Here is a 13105-nt window from a genome sequence, read left to right as displayed (position 1 = left end):
GTCTGATTTTGTTTAACCCCTTAGATAAAAGTAAACCTAAGGGAGTCCTATTTTACTTTTTGAACACAAAATTGGTTGGAATTGTTAGCGGTTGCATTTGGAGAGCCGCTGATGTGCCTAAACAGTGAAGTCCCCCCACAAGTGACCACATTTTGGAAACTAGACTGCTCAAGGAATTTATCTAGATGTTTGGGGAGCACCTTAAGCCCCCAGGTGCTTCACAGGATTTTATAATATTGAGCTGTCAAAATGAAAAAATACATTTTTGTAGCACAATATTGTTGCTTTAACCTCAAATCTTTCATTTTCACAATGGTAACAGGAGATATTGCACTTTACAATTTGTTGTGCAGGCTTCCTGAATTTTCAAAAACCCATTATGTGGTCAAAACTACTTTTGAAGCACAATCCAGACGGGATAAAGCGCCATATTTGAGTTCAGATTTAATTGGAATAGTATGCGGGTGCCTTTTACATTGGCAAAGCCCCTAAGATGCCTAAACAGTGGAGCTCCCCACAAATATTGAAATAAAGTCCAGATAATCACTTTATCCATTCCTCCAGGATTCTGCCTCGCCATGGCCCACATAATCCAAGAAAGTAGTAGCCGGCTTTCTACTTTCTTTCCCCCGCAAGTAACCCCATTATGGAAACTAGACCACTTAAATAATTTATCTAGATGTTTCATGAACACTTTTTCTAAGGCTTCTGCCACACTCACGTGAAATTCACGCACGTGCCGAGAGACACGTATTTTCCCTGCGTGTTGCGTGCAGGTAAGTACGTGTCTCTGGTACGTGCGTGACACGTGTGTTCTACGTGTGCTATCCACGATAGCACACGTAGAACCGGTAATTATTATACTCACCTGGTCCTTCCTGCTGTCCGCGCTGCTGTCCGTGGTGCTGATCCTCGGTCTCCAGCCCTCCCATCTCCCCGCTGCTGCTGCTGCCAGGCAGTGAAGTGAATATTCAATGAGAATAATGAGCGGCAGTCGGCAGCAAGAGGCAGCAGCGGCAGAGACAGGAGGGCTGGAGAATGTGAGTTAATGTTTTGTTTTTTTTTCACTGACATGTGTGTTTTCTCCGGCGTGTGGCACACGGGACCGCATCCACACTACACCCGTGTGGTACGGGTGCGGGCCGTGTGACACCCGTGCTGCCAGTGAAAAAACGGACATGTCAGCGCTTTGAAAAACGCACACACGTACAAACGCACACGGACACACGTTCCGTGTGGTTTTACGTGTGTGTGCCTGCTACCATAGGGTAGCATTGCTGTACGTGTCTCCGTGCCGCCGGTACGTGTAAAAAATGCCAAACACGTACCGGAGGCACGGATGTGTGGCGCTAGCCTAACACTGAGCTGTGAAAATTAATAAAAAAAATCACCTTTAACCACAAAAATGTTGCTTTAACCCCACATTTTTCAATTTCACTCGGTTAACAACAGGAGATAATTTGTTTTGCAAATTCTCCTGAGTACGCCAATACCCCATATTTTGATGAAAACTACTTTTGTGACACAGTACAAAGTGAAGAAGGGAACCATATTTGGTTGAGACTTAGTTAGAATGGTTTGCTGGTGCCATGTTACATTGGCAGAGCCCTGAGGTACTATAACAGCAGAAATCCCCCACAAGTGATCCCATTTTAAAAACTCAATTAATTCATCCAGGGGTGCAGTGAGCATATTGACACTACAGGTGTGTCACAAAATGTTATACTATTGGGCGATAAAGAACAAATTATTACATTTTCACCACTAAAATGTTGTTTCAGGGCTCAGGAGGGAAGAGGCGCCATTTGATTTTTGGAACACAGATTTTCTTAGACTAGTTTAGGACTCCATTTGCAGAGCATCTAAGTGCCAGAACAGAAGAAACGCCCTCAAGTGACCAAATTTTGGAAATCACACCTCTGGAAAGTCTCTGGAAAACTTCCATGGTGTGAAACGCAGTGAATGTTGCAAAATTAAAAAATGCATATAAGACTTTGTAATGCCTAGAACATTGTAGTGCCTGTAAATTATGCCCAGCTTGTGATTCTGGAAACCTGCAACCTGTAAATTAAGTGGGCTCTCCTCACTATAATAGTGCCAAACAAGTGGACACTATCTGTAGTTTAGACACATTGTGGTGCTCAGAAGTAGAGGGGCATTTGGATTTTGGACAGCAGATTTTGCTGGATTTCATTTTTGAAGGGGGGAACCATATCATTTTTCCAAAGCCTTTGTGTTATCAGTTACGTGGAAGCCCCCTATATTTCCATTAACAGATGACAGACCTGAGTGGAGACTTGTGTTTTTGTGGGTTGAGTTGAATGCGATTTGGTGGCGATTTGGGTACAGAACATTTTAGATCAGTTCACATTTATCCTGTGCTCTATGCTGAGTGCTTATGTGACGCCCTGGACTAGTCAGGTCGTCCCAGGTAGTCACACACACACACACACACACACCCTCCCCGAGTAGGTGACAGCAGCCAACCAAGAAACCCTTGTCACCACCCTCCAGGTTCGATGTCCACACCAGGGGGGCAGAGTCAGGTGGTTAGCTCCACCCACAAGGAGTTCACAGGCCTGGAGGCGGGAAAAACACAGAAGTTCTAGAGCAGTGTAGAGAGTAGCCTTGACAGTGAAGGAGGGAGGACGAGTTCAAGGGCAGACCTCTGACTAGGCCTGCCAAAAGTCTACTCAGGTGGCTCGGTCAGAGCCCAGTCACCTTTGGCAAGGAGGCAGATGGTGGTGGCCGCCTGCAGGAGCTGGGATTACAGCCGGTGGAACCGTAGGGACCGGATCGGGCGGTGGCCCGTTGGTACCGAACCGGGGAACCAATTGGAAACCGGAGCACCAGGAGGGGTACTCAGACCCAGTACAAAGCCCTGAACCGACAGGGCTGAATCAAATCAACTGATTGAGGACTGGACTTAAGGACCTATCCCACACAAGACCCGTTAGAAGACAACAGCCCAACCATAGAGGGTAAAGCCACCGCCAAGGCATAAAGACCCAAAGGGCCATCGTCTGCGGGCAAACAGGGCTCTTCCAACAATCAGCAAGCCGGGGAGCGGACTACCGTTGCTTAGGCATAGGAGTCAAACATTCATATAACAAGGTGCAGGAGAAAGGCGGAAACCACCAACCCGTTAAGGGAGAAGCTGCAGCTGGCTGTGGGCCCTGTTCATCATCTCGTTTGGTTTACCAGAGACTCCAGTGTATTGTGTCATAGTGAGTACACCAGTGCCTTCGGGCCGCGCACCGCGCCACCCCGCACCAGCATACGCCCGCACCCGCTCCCACGCCTCCGCACCTACCCCTGTGCCCCCGGGACCATCACTCCCCTACCCACGGAGGGGTCAACACCAAGCTGCGCAACACCGTCCCCGGGAGGCCTAGTTGACGGCAGCGGTGGTGTCCATCTATTCACCGCAACCTGTGGGTGGCGTCACGAACTTACATCCCAAACCAAACCGCCGCGGCCTCGGCCGTGGAACTCCCCGTCAAGTCCCTGCGTGTATCACCAACCCCCCTTGCAGATCAACGTGACCCCCGGGTCCGTGAGGAGCTCAAGCCACCACCCACCGTACGAGCATGGATCCGAGCGGCTCGGCGGTCGCAGCCGAGCCCGTGGGGCGGTACACTTACATTTGGGTTTCCATCTACGTCTCCAAAATACATGATTCAGGTGAAAACCGTGACGTATTCATTCAATAATGAGACAGCAGTGTTACTCCAGACTCCATTTCGCATCTGTTCAGCGGTGTCCATCTTTTCAAAAGTGAACAAAATTGTTGATGACTGCACTTTTGTGAACATGGCAGCTTCTTTTTCCACTTTTTTGTCAGCTATATGATGAAAAGACGTAGATTTTGCTTTTTTTTAATTACGTGCACACTGAAGCGGTTAACTAGTGTTACAGATTTATAGATCTGGTTGGTATGGATGGGTCGATACCAGATATGTGTACATTTTATTTTTAAAATAATTTTATTAGAATATTTTTTTATTCTTTACTTTCTGATTTTTTTAAATATTTTAACTTTTTTTACTTAAGGCTACTTTACACACTGCGATATCGGTCCCGATATCGCTAGTGTGCGTACCCGCCCCCATCTGTTGCGCGACACGGGCATATCGCTGCCCGTGCCGCACAACATCGCCCAGAGCCGTCACACATACTTACCTGTCCGGCGACACAGGGGGCGGTCCGTGCGGCGTCACAGCGACGTCACTGAACCGCCGCCCAATCGCAGCGGAGGGGCGGAGATGAGCGGGACGTAACATCCCGCCCACCTCCTTCCTTCCGCATAGCGGCCGGGAGGCAGGTAGGGAGACGTTCCTCGCTCCTGCGGCGTCACACGCAGCGATGTGTGATGCCGCAGGAACGAGGAACAACCTCGTTACTGCTGAAGTAACGATAATTGGGAATGGACCCCCGTGTCGCCGATTAGCGATTTTTCACTGTTTTGCAACGATGCAAAATCGCTAATCGATGTCACACGCAATGGCATCGCTAATGCGGCCGGATGTGCGTCACGAATTCCGTGACCCCAACGACTCCGCATTAGCGATGTCGTAGCGTGTAAAGCCCGCTTTAGTCTCTATATAGGACATTGCCTTTCACTGCTCTGATTGCAGTTGCACTGTACTGCAGTGACCGATCATTGCAGTACAGTGCATCTGTCAGAGCTGCACTCAGAAGCTTCAGTGATCATGGTGCAAGCATGATTCCTCAGGCTTTCCGCAGTCTGGTGACCCGGAAATCGTCATTACGACCTCGGGTCACCACTGCGACGATCAAGCCCTTACAATTACATCGCGGGGGCACCAATCAGAAGGGAGAGAGACCGCAATCTTTCTACCCATCCCTTAAGTGCTGCGATCGATATTAATCATGGCATTTAGGAGGTTAAACAGCTAGGGTCGGCGAAGGGACCATCCCTGGCTCTGAAAGCCAAGGCTTGGCTGTTGGGAAAGCCGAGTCAATGACAGCGATTGTGCTGGGCACAGCTCTTATGCCCCGGTGATCACCAGGACATACCTATTTGTCCTAGGTTAGTAAGTACTTCCAATCTAGGACATATAGGTATGTCCAAGGTCGTGAAGGGGTTAAAGCATAACTGTTGTTTTAATATTTATTTCATAAATCAATAGTACACATGAAAATAAGCAACTTTATAATATTTTTTATCAGACAATTTTACTTCTTTCTCTGCCAGAATTGATCAGTCATTATCTAAACTCTCAATTCGGTATTCAGTGAAATCTTTCCTACTACTGAGAAAGGAGATGGCAGCTGTTACTGATTAAATTTTGTGTAGATAGAAGAAGGAGGAGGGGCGGAGCTTTTCCTTTAACTCCTCCCTCTTCCTCTAGCTCCTCCCTCTGCCTCTATCTCCTCCTGTCATTATAGAATCTCCTCAGTGACAATTGCCATTTCCTATCTCAGTGCTGGGAAAAACTTCTCTAAATACAGATTTTGCATCAGAATTGAAAATTTTGATAATGACTGATCAATTCTGGCAGAGAAAGAAGCAAATTTATCTTATCTTTCTCTCTTCCCCCCAACACTTGCACCCTTTAGTTTCTTTTAATGTAGCACTAAAGGGTGTTTTAGACTTGTTTAATCTAATAAATAATTAAATAATTTAAAAAAACAGCATGGGGTCTCCCCTATTTTTGATAATCAGCCAAGGTAAAGCAGACAGCTGCAGGCTGATAATATCAGAATGGGAATGTCCATGGTTATTGTGCTCTTCCCAGCCTAAAAATATCAGCCCGCAGCTGCAGCAGAATTGGTTCATCATATTAGATGCACCACTTCTGGCACTTTACTCTGCTCTTCCCGATTGCCCTGGTGGTGACAATCAAGGTAATATTTTAGGGGGTTGATGTTTGCTATGTAATGTCAGCTGGCATCAAGCTCAGGGGTAAGTTATGTAGCGGCATCTATCAGACACCCCCATTACTAACACAGTAATCCCCCCCAAGAAGACACACACAGGAAAATATAGTTTATTGGAATAAAGATTCCCTACACTTTCTCTCGTTCACCAATTTATAATAACAAATATTGCTAGAAAGCTATTCTGTCATAGTCCATGTTCCCAAAATGCAGCTGCGGCAACTGTGAATGGCAGTAAAGTACAGCGATTCACAGGTGCCTGGTAGTGAAGACAGCTCTCATCAGTGTCCCTGTGTCTCGCTGAGCGCAGTGTTGAGCCGGTGAGTCTGATGAAGAGTGCTGTCACTTCCTGGCACCTATGAATACCTGTACTATATTGCTTTTCACAGTTGGCGGAACTGCACTCGGGGAATGTGGAGTTGACTACAACAGAGCTTCGTGGGAATATTTTTGATAGTAAAATGGTGAATGAGGGATAGTGTGGGAGAGTCTTTTTTTCAAATAAACTATTTTTTTTGTATGTATGTTTGTTTTTGGATTACTGGGTTAGTAATAGATGTGTCTGATAAACACCTCTCCATTACTAACACCAGGGCTTTGATGCCAGCTGATATCACACAGCAGACATCAACCCCCAAAAATATTACTCTGAGTGCACCTCACCAGGGCAATTGGGAAAAGATCCAGAATTGCGCATCTTATGTGATACGCCACTTTTGGGCTACTGCGGGCTGGTATTTTTAGACTGGGAAGAGCACAATAACCATGGACCTTGTCTGGTTATCAAAAATAGTTGGCATTCCAACTCATTTTTTTAACTTATTTATATAGTTCCCAGCAGAGACCTTGGAGTCAGCGATATGTCCAGGTGTCTTCTCATACTGTTCTCATTGCATTTTATTGCTGTTTTCATCTATTTCAGCAATTTTCCTGCTACCCCAAGGTCTTCTGGAAAAATGTTCGAGTTTCCCATTAACTTACATTATACTATTACTCAATTCAAGCTCGTCTGATATTCAACTTGCTCGGTTCGAGTAAAGAACACTTGAGCATTTTAGTGTTCACTCATCACTAACCTTCACGAGAAATTGTGTACTGATTATGAGGCTACAATGAAAATGTAAAATCTGGGCTATAAAAACATTTTAGTAGTAAAAATGTAATTATTTTTTCTTCACCGCCCAATGGAATAACATTTTTTGAAACATATGTGGTGTCAATATGCTCACTGACTGCTAGATGATTTCTTTAAGAGGTGTGTTTGTAAAATAGGGTCATTTGTGGGGGTTGTGCTGTTCTGGCACCTCAGGGGTGTGACATGGCACCTGAAAACTATAACAGTTTAATATGAAAAGTGTAATATTCACTGTGCCTTAAAAGTTGTTTCTGATATATATGGTATTACTATACTTAGGACAATTTACGAAACAAATTTTGTAGTCCATTCTGCGGTTACCGTTGTAAAAATTAAAAATTTGTGTCTTCAGCATAATTTGCGTTGATACAAACATAATATTTCCTTTTCACGGCTCAATTGTATAAAATTATGTGAAGCACCAATGGATTCAAGATGCTCAGCACAGCCCTAGATAAATTCTTTGAGGGACGTAGTTTCCAAAATCGTGTATAATTTTTTTTGGGGGGGAGGGGGTGCTGTTGTTCTGGAATCTCGGTGGCTCTGCCAATGTATTCCAGACAGTTTTGCACTCCTAAAATCAAATAGTGCTCCTTCCCTTCCGAGCCCTACGTGTGCTCAAACAATAGTTTCTGACCACATATCGGGTATTGATGTACTCAAATGACATCACATAACACATGTTGTGGTCCATTTTCTCTTGTTACCCTTCTAAAAATGAAAAATTTGGGGATAAAACATTATTTTTTAGGAAAATTATAATTTTTATGGTCCATTGTTTTAAAATTCTTTGCAGTACCTGCATGTTCAAAATACGACACTTCTAGATAAATTCCTCAAGTGATGAAGTTTCCAAAATGGGGTCACTTGTGAGGGGCTTCTACTGGTTAGGCACATCAGGAGCATGACATGGCATCTGCTATCTATACAAGCCAATATTGCCAAATAGCAGTTTTTCACCATATATGGGATATCAGCATATTCAGGAGAAATTACACAACAAACTGAATGATTCATTTTTTTCTTCCTGTTACCCTTGTGAAAATGAAAAATTTGGAGCTAAAGAAACAATTTGTGAGAAAAATATATTTTTCCATTTTCATGGCTTAACGTTATAAAATTCTGTGAAGCACCTGTAAGTTCAAAGGGCTCACTACACTTTTAGATAAATTCCGTGAGGGGTTTAGTTTTGAAAATGGGGTCATTTGGGGGGGGTTTACAATTTTTAGGCACATCAAGGGCTCTGCAAATGGCACATGGCATTCGCTATCTATTCCAGCCAATTTTGCACTCAAAGTCAAATGGTGCTCTTTCCCTTCCAAGCCCTGCTGTGAGTCCAAACAGTAATTTTGTTCATTTTCATTGCTCAACGTTACAAAATTCTGTGAAGCACCTGAGGATTCAAGGTGCTCACCACCCCTCCAGATAAAGTCTTTGAGGGTTGTAGTTTCCAAATGGGGTTAATTGTTAGGAGTTTCCACTGTTTAGGCACATCAGGGGCTATGCACACATGACATGGCATCCATTATCTATTCCAAACAATTTTGTGTTCCAAAAGTCAAATGGTGCTCCTTACATTCCGAGCCATGCGTGCAAACAGTAGTATTTCACCACAAATGGAGTGTTTGCATTTTCAAGAGAAATTCCACAACAAATTGAGCTGTCCATTTTCCCCTGTTACCTTTGTGAAAATACACAATTTGGGACTAAAGCAACATTTTTGTTTGAAAAATGTATTGTCTAATTTTCATGGCTCAATGTTTTAAGATTCTATAAAGCACCTGTATGTTCAAAGTGTACATCACACCTCTAGATAAACTTCTTGTGGGGGTGTAGTTTCCAAAACGGGGTCACTTTTGGGGGTTTCCACTGTTTAGGTTCATCAGGAGCTCTGCAAACATGACTTACGTCCACTATATATTTTATCTAATTTTATTTTCCAAAAGTGAAATGTTGCTCCTTACTTTCCAAGACCTGCTGTGCGCCCAAACAGATGATTTCCACCACATACTGTATGTGGTATCAGCATACTCAGGGAAATTGCATAACAAATTCTATGGTCCATTTTCTCCTGTTACCTTTGTGATAATTCTAAATTTAGGGCTAAGGCAACATTTTTGTGGGGCAAAAGAAAAACCATACACATTGCATTAATTCCTGTGAAGCACTTGAAGAGTTACTAAGCTTCTTAAATGTTGTTTTGTACACTTTCAGGGGTGCAGTTTCTAAAATTGTGTCACTTCAAATGTGATGTGGTCCCTAAAAAAATTGTTTTTGTAAGTTTTGTTTGAAAAATGAGAAATTGCAGATGAGTTTTTAACCCTTTTAACGTCCTAGCAAAAAAAGTATGTTTCAAAAATTGTGCTGATGTAAAGTAGACATGTGGCAAATGTTATGTAGTAACTATTTTGTGTGACATAACTATCTAGTTAAAGGGGGATAAAATTTCTAATTTTGAAAATTGTGAAATTTTCAATTTTTTTGCCAACTTTTCGATATTTTCATAAATAAACTGAAATTATATTGACCAAAATGTACCACTATTATAAAGTACAATGTGTCATAAAAAACAATATCAGAATCACTGGGATATGTTGAAGCATTTTAGAGTTATTACCACATAAAGTGGTCGAATTTGAAAAATGAGGCTTGGTCATTAATGTACAAAGTGTCTTGGTCCTTAATGGGTTAAAGGACCAAATGGACAATATAACAAAAAGTCAGTGTTGTAGCCTCTCAATGATTTTTTGAGATGTAACCATGTTACAGCACCACTGCAGCATTTTGTTGTTTTTTTTTAGCACTGGAGCGGCAATTTAAATGCAAGTCCCCGCCGTCTGTTCTTATACTTACCCTCCAGCAGCTTCGTCCTTTTTCGGCACCACTCCGGTTGCACGGCACCTTTCTTGTGCCTGTAACTTCTGACTTGCCCAAAGTCACCAGTTATGTAACAAGTTCTCAATGCAATTTTTCGCAAGCCAAAATGAGGCTGTCATAGAGTTGTATTGAGTGAGTTGTGACCTCCGGCGCACTCAGAGCAAACACTGAGTAGCCGGCAGGTCACAAACTGACGGAGACCAACGGGAGACTATATGAAAGTACTGGATGGTGACTACAAGACAGGGGATTTACCTTTACTGTAAATCACCACTCCGGCAGTGAATAAAAACAAACAAATGGTAGAGTTGTACTTTAAGGATCAATTCTATCAAGAGGCTTAAAACACCTTGGAATGCAGAAGCATGTCTTTTGACAAACTTCAAATCAGTGCATTTTTTTATTTTCTCTTTTTCTGATTGAGAATAGACAGAGCTCACATGTTTGGGACAACAAACTTTTTTTCTCATATAAATTGTGTATATGCATATATCCACCAAGAAATGTCTTATTTGTCCTTCATGGCTGATATCGTTATTTATTGTTGTGATTGCTAATAAGCAGTGGCGTAACTAGAGTGCGATGGGCCCGGTGTGAAATTTAGACCTGGGCCCCCCTCCGGACGTTGGTCAGTAGAGTTCTAAGTCATATATATATATATATATATATATATACATACATATATACATCCAGTGCATACACACACTAGGCTGGGATAAATATATATATATATTTGTCTCACAGACTGGGCCCTATTGTGACATATATTTGTCCCCCAGGGTGTGGGCCTATCCTAATATATATATATTGTGAGGTATCAACCGGCTGTATTACAAAAGGCCGGTATGTTTTGCAGAAGCGTGGGTGCTCTGCAATGTGAAACTGGCTGGGACCTGTGGTTCCACAGGATTGCATTCATGCAGAGCCATGGAAGGGTGTGTGATGCTGATTACACACTCCTTACCACCTGTGGGTGTGGCTCCAGGGGTTAAAGCAATCCTGTCTCTGAACCTGGGTGAAGTGTGTCTAGGGCAGTCTAGTTAGAGACTAGCTCTAGACTTCCAGCGTGTATGCTGGGAGAGTGTGAGAGCAGAGCCGAGAGCCCTGCACTGAAGTTCCTGTGCTGGAGGAAGTAGCTGGGTGTATTGATGGGTGGAGGTAAGGAAACAGCATCTGAGAAGGCTCTGCAGGGACTTGTGGACTGAACATAACCTGAAGGGCTGAGGTTTGGGAATGTACCTGTTTTCCTGCCTGTACATGCCATGTGATGTCCGTACCAGCGCGGTGCTTTATGAAGTGGAATAAAGCAGGCTGTGATCTTAAGAAACTGTGCCTCCTATGTCTACCTGAAGCCCTCATGCTGAGCGAGTAACCCCCTATGTTGCAAGGTGCAACGTCACATATGGTGTCTCGAATGCGGGCATGCGGTCTGGTTGCTAGGGGCAACGCAGCCTGGTTGCTAGGGGCAACGGCCTAGGACATATTTCTGTGGATACGGACTGCTTGCGGTGGATCGGCGGGTCCACGAAATTTTTTTGACGCGGTTTGCGGTGGATCGGCGGGTCCACGAACAGGGACAGCGCTCTCAAGCACCTGGTGGTGAATCAGCAGGTCGTTGGGGACCCGTGCTGCAGTGGCGAGAGTCCAGCGACTGGAGGTTCCAGGCCAGCCGGAATTGCAAGGCCCTGCTTGGTGAGCAGTGATACACCACAGGCTGGAGATCCTGGTTGTACGGGCAGTACAACCCGGAAAGGTTAGTGGTTCTCTAACCCCCCCCCTGTCTTTGACCACCGGGTATTACCCATTGGAGCGCCCCTCCTGTTCCTCTTTTCATTGCAGCATGGAGGAGCTCCTGAACCAGCTGCTGCAGAGCCAGCAGCACCAACAGCATGTGCCTGGAGGTCCAGTGACAGCAGTGGGGGCTAAAAGCCAAAAAGAGGGAATGGTCCCTGCAGACGTTGTGGAGGAGCTGTACCAGTTCCTGGTGCAGGGACAGCAGGAGCTGTCAGTGTGCAGCGATGTGGCAGCCATGGACCAGTTTGAGCGTTCCCTTCGGGGGCCGGTATGGACACTGGGTGCCCAGGGAGATAAGGGCGAACGGTGTGAACTGGGGGCTAAGGACGTTGCATGGAAACCCCAAAAGGGGGCGGAGTCCCAAAAAGGGGTGGTTGCCCAAAAGGGGGTGGAGTCCCATAAAGGGGTGGTTGCCCATAAGGGGGTGGAGTCCCATAAAGGGGTGGTTGCCCATAAGGGGGTGGAGTCCCATAAAGGGGTGGTTGCCCATAAGGGGGTGGAGTCCCATAAAGGGGTGGTTGCCCATAAGGGGGTGGAGTCCCAGAAAGCGATGGTCCCCCAAAAGAGAGCGGAGCATCCCAAATCCAAGGGTGAAGTGGTGCAGATGGACTGTAGCCAGGGACAACAGTGTTCATGTCTTAAGTGTCCTGTTTGCAATATAGACCACCCATCCGACGAGAAGCCACGTCTGTGTTCCGTGGAAGTGGATGGGGAATCTGTAACAGGAGTCGTAGACTCAAGGAGCTTGGTGACTCTGGTGAGGGCCACCTCTGATGTCCACTTGATTCCTGGAAGGAAGATTCACGTCGGCTGCACCCACAGTAATGAGACAGAATACCCGGTCTCCAGAGTGGTCATTAAGACAGCCTGGGACAGTGGTTCTCATGATGTTGGTGTAGTCTCAGATTTACTGCACCCAATTATTATAGGTTGGGACTCTAAATTATTTGTGCACTTGTGGAAGCAGGGGGACGTATACGGTTGCTTATGTAAGAGCCGGAACAGCCCAAAGGAAACCCCACCACATTGGGAGGTGAAAAGGGGTCCTTGTTGTGCAGTTATGTGTGGTAAGGAGGAGATAGCACCTCCTAAAATTGACTGTCCTAAGTTAGGGGTGACCAAAGAAAATGATGGACGGACCCAACTTAGTGACATAAGGACTAAGGGAATAACCGATAGTGTGACCGTTAAAAACGGGGTAGCTCCAGAAAGGGAGGCAGATATCTGGTTAAGTGGGGACATGATAGTCCAGGATACCAGGGGGAGCGATGATGACTCCAGTAAAGACACTGACTCTAGTAAGGTGACAAACGAGTACAGTGTGGTACAGATGGGCGAGAAGGGCAAAACTTCCTCCCGAAGACGTAATAAGCGCCGAGAGGGGGCACAGTGTAG

Source organism: Anomaloglossus baeobatrachus, chromosome 6 (assembly GCF_048569485.1).
Source record: "Anomaloglossus baeobatrachus isolate aAnoBae1 chromosome 6, aAnoBae1.hap1, whole genome shotgun sequence".
Lineage (NCBI taxonomy): Eukaryota > Metazoa > Chordata > Amphibia > Anura > Aromobatidae > Anomaloglossus > Anomaloglossus baeobatrachus.
The sequence above is the reverse complement of the archived record's forward strand: the minus strand, read 5'-3'. Positions refer to the sequence as shown.